Here is a 6,629-nt window from a genome sequence, read left to right as displayed (position 1 = left end):
AGAGTTCTAAATGTACAGAAAAGAAACTGCCAGAGACTTATTTAACCTGAAAATGTTATTCCTGATGTTCTCTAGAACATTAACCATTAATCCAGATATCTGAGAATGTTTCGGAGTCTTACACTTACTATTAATAACAATTTTAAAAATTGTTTCCAATGAGAGCACGCCGACTTCCAACACGATATTTATATTACATGAAATTCAGGCACATGCCATTTTCAATTCAAAACATGGAAGAAATACGTCAGCACCGCTACAACACGAACCACGCATGACAACAAATACGTCAGGGTCACGATAGATGGGATTGTATAATCAATTGCGAAGCATAATCAGAATTTGGGGTCATACTTTGCATTCTGTAATCATGAATTCTTTCGGGACGAGGGAGAGTCAGCCTCTTCGTGAAGTTTACCATGGATCTTAAGTGGCTTTGACATCTAGAATATGCGGCAAAATAAAGACGAACTTCGTTCGAAACGTACGAATTTCGCTGATCGGATGTGTTTACTTCAGTTCTTACATGCGTGTGAGATTGCCATATGTCCTTGCACTCGTTGATGGTGTAATTGTTACGGTAAATATGATAAATCGGGTATTATACGTAACTAATTAATATGAATACTCACCAGTTCTCTTAAGGTAGTGCCAGCCTCTTCTTTCATGAGTATCTATTCTTAATGCAGTATTTAGAAGACTGTCCAGCTGGAAAATGCTCTCATTAACTTCATTTTTGGGCATGATAAATTTATCACTTTTACTGGAGAATATGCATAGTTCCCAAGAGTCGTTGGTAAATTTGATAAATACTTGAAATTTATCGCCTTTATCTGTAATTGTGCATAATTCCCTAGTGTAATTAGTGAATCTGGTAAATATGACAAAAAAACATCAAAATGAATCTGGTATACGTGATGAATATAATCGGACTCCGATATGAATTATCACGTATAGTGTATCATTTAGTACGATTTATCATATTTATCAACGACGTGACGCTTAGGTACTATGTGTAATCACCGGTAGAAGTGACGAATTTAGGGAAATTTATCGGACTTACCAAAATGGTTTGCGGTTATGCGTAATAACCGATCATTATACATAATAACCGGTATTACCACATTAACCGTAACATGATCATCATCATTCAACCCTATCCGCCACCATGTCATCAAAATGTGTATCTCATCATGTGTATATATTGTTTGTAATTTGTGTTAATTGCATTTTTAATTGGGTTGCTGTATTTTTGAAACATATGACAACCATATTTTTATGGGCATCTTTTTATCAGCCACCTCGTTGGGCATTTTGCCTGTTGTGGCGTTGTATTTGTATTTGTATTTGTATAAAAGTAAGCAAGACGAACTCATCTATTCTCCCCCTAAAACATGCTTGTATAATACTTGGATGGTTTAAAATTGTGCAACTATTCATGCGTGTGGCAAAAATCTGCCAAATACTTTCAACACAGTTCGAGCAGCAATGCAACCTTACTACATCGGGAAAAGTGGTCGTATCATTTTGCAATGGATTGTACGTATATGTTAACATGCCGTTGGATATCACTTATCCGCTGTCGTCTAAACGACACACGACATTTTGTCGTTAGAAATCGGGTTCATACTTATAATATTTGAAAAAAAAACATACAATAAACATTTTCCAAACGTACAAATTCACTTTTAACCGAAGTTTTTCGTAAGAAAAGATAGAGAAATTCATAAAAATCGTCAGTTCTTATATTTTTTTAAGTTATTTTATTTTTTTTGTGAACAGCTTATGCAAAGAAATGCGTGTTTAAAATGTATTTCCTATTCCCCGAGAAAATGTTTTTTGGTCTCCCAATTTCCATACGGTATTCCGATAACAAGGAAAAATCGATTTTTACTTCTTTCTCTTCTTTTTTCTTTCGAGAGCTTTCAAAGACTTTATACTTCTTTACAGCTTGAATTTGAAACTTAATAAAGAAAAAAAAAATAAGGAATTGGCTTAGCTATTACTTGAAATCTGTTGAAAAGTCGAAATGAAGCACGGCTTTCCACGTTATTTTACCCCTCCGGAGCTGGATCTTTTACCTTATCTACCTTATTTATTATTCTGTAGATTTTATAAAAACGAATTCTAACTTCGATTTATTTTCCTGTGTGTGCGTGTGTGTGTTTTTTTTAGTGTAAGAAGCCGTAATCTTATGGGAAAAAATAAAGTCACGTGAAGGAAATACTCTCGTAGATTTGCATGTCGATATTTGAGTTTTTTGGCAACGTCATGCTCATGGGCAGTTTTCCAGTTTCTATTATAAGCTAAGCCTTTCATCTTTCCATAGGCCCGCGGAACGACTCATTTGAATATAAAAATATATATGAGCCTTTTACGAACTAGAAAATCCCGGCATCACTATTTTTGATACAGTAGGAGGAATGGATAGCGTTTGTAGTTATAGAAGAATATGATAAGTTATTAAGCCTTTGAAAATACGAATATTTCATACATAATTTTTATGTAGCTACAAACAGACAGAAGTTCTATTTGTTAAGGGCCATATAATAAGGGCTGTCTCACGAGTCCGTACTAGTGACGCCATCGCCCTGACAGACTGGTTCATTGCCACAGGTTACCCTGGTGTTTCACCAGCGCTTAACTACCCCCACTACCCTAGTCGCAGTTAATTAACCCCTTTACAATCACAAACGACATCGTAAAGATTTATTGTAACTTCATGAACCAAAGTTGGTTTTGTTTTTCTTTCAGTTTTTTCTATACGCCTGTTAGCGATACTCCGCAAGCAATTTAAACTTCTGCTTAAATATAAGAGCGAAAGAGAACACGTAGTGTGAGGGTGAAAGGGAAATCTATAATGTATACACTCTTATCTGCTCAGCTATATTATGTCGTTTTTCCTTTTTTTTCTCCATTTTCTATTAATTTTTTCAGTTTTTTTATTAATTTTTTTCCTCCCTTTTCTTTTTTTTTCCTTCTCATTCTTTTTTTCTGCTGATGTGCAATTAGGTTAAAGAATGTTACCAGATTTATCAAATAGAAACCATTCAAATTTGTTGCCATAAACTTATACGTGACGGGGTTAAAAAGTATTAGAGTAGTAACTTCATGCACCTGATCCGAGAAAACACCACTGAGCCAAGGCGGCAAGAACAATTTGCCATCTTGTACTTGCCGGAGCCTTCAGATTACTCTGACGTGACGTGGGACCACGTGGTAATGCATGTGTTTGACGACTATTTTGACGCGGCACGTTTCGTTAGCACGGTGGGAATGTACCTACAAAAGACGCAGACGTAGAATTTTACATCATACAATTTACCACGTGGTCCCACGTCGCGTCAGATTAGTCTATAGGCAACTTAACTCTCTCAACCCGTTACCGAAGGCTCAAAGACTCAAATCCGGAGAATATGTTGGGATATTAAATCGCTTTTCAAACCGTAGGTTGCTGCTTTACAGCAACGGCTCGCACTCCCGTTGAACTTAGCGGGCAAAATATACAAAAACAAAAAACTTCGACAACAAAAAAATGATACCATTAACCGAAGTCCTGATAATTATAAACACATTTCTCCCATGTTACTATATTGGTCCATTTTGTGCTTAGTGAAATTGAAAACAATACGCAAATGAAAACATCATCCCTTATTTAAATAAGCTGCGTTGACTGTGTTTTGTTAAGCGAGACGCGCGCGAAAATTCAAGAAGAAAAGTTTGTGATCGAGAGCACTCATGTTACTTTAATTCATTGTTTCATATGCGTACGTAGGATATTCTTAAAGCACTGGGGTTTAAATTGTTTTTCTCCTGAACTTCTTACGTTTTTTCCTGCAAAATAACACCATAATCTCGGCTCCTCCCTTGTGTACGTCAATGCATTGTTTCATTCATGTTCAACGTTTTTGAAATTCGTGCCTTTGCATCATTTCGAGTACTTGGTGAGAAGTTATTCGTTACGATAGCAAAGTACGATCGACATCATCATCACCAAAATAAAACAATCTCTCCATCTTCCAAAACAATCAGCACTTATATCAAACACATAACAGATACACCATAAGCCATACCTTTATATAAAATCCCAAACTTTTTGTAACAAAATCTCTTCTTGAGAGAAAACCTTTTTTTCAAAAATCTCATATACTCAAAAAATAAACGTTTCGAATGCTTACAAAATCTTTTTGCTTTTGGGTAATTCTGAGATAAGCTTTTTTTTTCGTGTATCATCTTAAAAGAAGGATTTCAGACTATGTGAAAACATAAAATATTATGTTATTATAAAAAAATAGATATCGGAAACGGGATAAGGGGAAAGTGCAATCGTAATGTTGAATATAAACTCCGCGTAAAGAGGAAAAATTGGATAAGGAAATAGTCTACGTCTGCAACTTTTTTTAATGATAACATTGCCAGTATAATATCGAAACGCCCAACAGCACTGTATTTGACAGAGACAAGCGACTTTTTTTGGCCATCGGAGCCAAAAAAATGTATTCCGAAATATAAAAGTACAATATGAAACATTGGGTCCGCGAAAAACGGGAACATTGAAGATATATTGTTCGTCTTGAGATGATAAATGACTTCATTCTTCTGAGGATCATGAGAAAAGTATGAGCTGGAAATAAAGTATTGGTTGGAGGGGAAATATATATGTGTGTATGAAGAGATATAGACTCTTTTATCCATTTCCTGATAGTGGAAAATGCTGTTCGTTTGAAAAACGTGAGTCCTTTTCGTTGGCTTCTTATTCTTTATTTATCATTTGAATTTATTTATTTAAAGAAAAAGATGAAATAGATATATTGTTTCGGAGGGAGAAGAAAAAAATCACGGACGCGCGGACTTCACGTGGACAGAATCAGAAATTTCAGTATTTTTATTAAGTTAAAATAAAATACTAAAACAATAAGTAGAGAAAGATTTAGGTCTCTTTTTTTTCCAAATTTACCGTTAAAATTTCTTTCTGAAAAATGCGATATTAATTTGGACTTTATTTGTTTTTTTTTTAAATTTAAACAACATCACAATAAACATACACGGTGGTCAGAAAAAGAAAACTTTTCTGATATACGATTCCCCCACTGGCAGTAAAAATCGACTAAAATGTGAATGAAATTCGAGATATAGAGGTTTCAGAGAATGAGTGAATGAGATCGAGAATGAGAAGAGAAAAAAAATAGCCTTCGCGGTAACGGTACAGCAACAAAATTTCAAAGAATTCGAATGGCAACAGCCACTTTTATCCTTTGCAAAATTATCGGTGCAGTAAAAAACCATGAGTCATGAATAGCGTTGGAACGGTACCTGTAGCGCGGTAAACGCCGGAACAGAACACAGACAAAGAAAGAAATCTATCGGTAAATTTATTTCATCACCACCCTGTACATGACAGTAAAAACGAATATACAAATTTGAAAATATAATACAGACACCCCGTGACTCCTAAAAGTCCTTCCATCAGGCCTAAATGGAATTTATTCTTAAATATTTGTTTACAACTTTTGTAATTATCAGATATGGTATAAATATTTTCTTTATGTTATTATGACAAATTTCGTAGAAGTCTTGCAGCCGTGTCTTCATCAATGGTGCGTAAGTCCTAAAACTGAACCCCATGTTGAGCAGCTGCCACTCATCTCTGTCTTCGGCTTTGTTTTTACTTGGTTATAGCTGGAACATTCTTGTGTCATTTAGTAGAGTTGTGATCCTGGTGACTCTGGGCCTTCCCAAGGCATTTCCCCTCTCAATCCTGCCTTCCATCACGTCTCGCAGCAATCCGCCGTGCCGGAGAACATGACCCAACCAGTGTAGACATCTATATTTGATCTTTCCCAGGATTTGGTGATTTTCTATAACCGGTATTAATACTTATAAATTTGACCTTTTCAACACTTAGCTTATGTGTTTCATGCGCCTCTAGCACCACATCTCCAGTGCTAACAATCGTTTCACGTCACTCCTGTTTGTAGTCCAGGTCTCTGATTCGAGTAGTGCGGTAGACCACACATGCACCTTAATCAGGTGTTTCCGTAGTTTAATTGGTAAGTTTTTATTCGTTAACAATCCTTGTTTAGCGCGAAATTCTCTGTTAGTAAGGACCATTCTAGATCTTATGCCGAGTAGATGTGCAGGAATTAGTATCCAGAAAGATTTGGGCTTCATGGTGACTTATGAAGGCATTAAGATTGAGTTCATGGTGAATTTTGGTAGAAAATGATCAAAGAGAGGGTTTGTCAAAATTCATAAACATATAGTTCTTCAAAAGTTAAAATATTGTAGTTTGTTGATGCGTATACACTAAACCTGTAAAATTGAATACACCCAGATTCGTATCACTTATGCAATTTCGAAGATGCTTATACACTGTAATGCATACCCAGGAATAGTCGGCATTTGGTAAATTATTCAAAATTATTCAAAATTATTCAAAATTATTCTTCCAGCCGAGTTCATTTATATATATGCGTAGAGTATATATATGCGTCCCATATACGTCCCGGAACAGTCCTGGTTTTTTTCTGTCTTCCTAGCTGTCTCGACTTTTCTGCAAAAATGTCCCGCTTTTTTCACGTGTTTTCAATGAAGCCAACTTGAGTTTTATTCTTCAAATTAACTATTAA

The sequence above is a fragment of the Pholcus phalangioides genome, unplaced genomic scaffold, assembly GCF_987345545.1.
Source record: "Pholcus phalangioides strain wild (caught in Gottingen) unplaced genomic scaffold, Ppha-v1.0 ptg000015l_1, whole genome shotgun sequence".
In the NCBI taxonomy this organism is placed as follows: Eukaryota; Metazoa; Arthropoda; class Arachnida; order Araneae; family Pholcidae; genus Pholcus; species Pholcus phalangioides.
The sequence above is the reverse complement of the archived record's forward strand: the minus strand, read 5'-3'. Positions refer to the sequence as shown.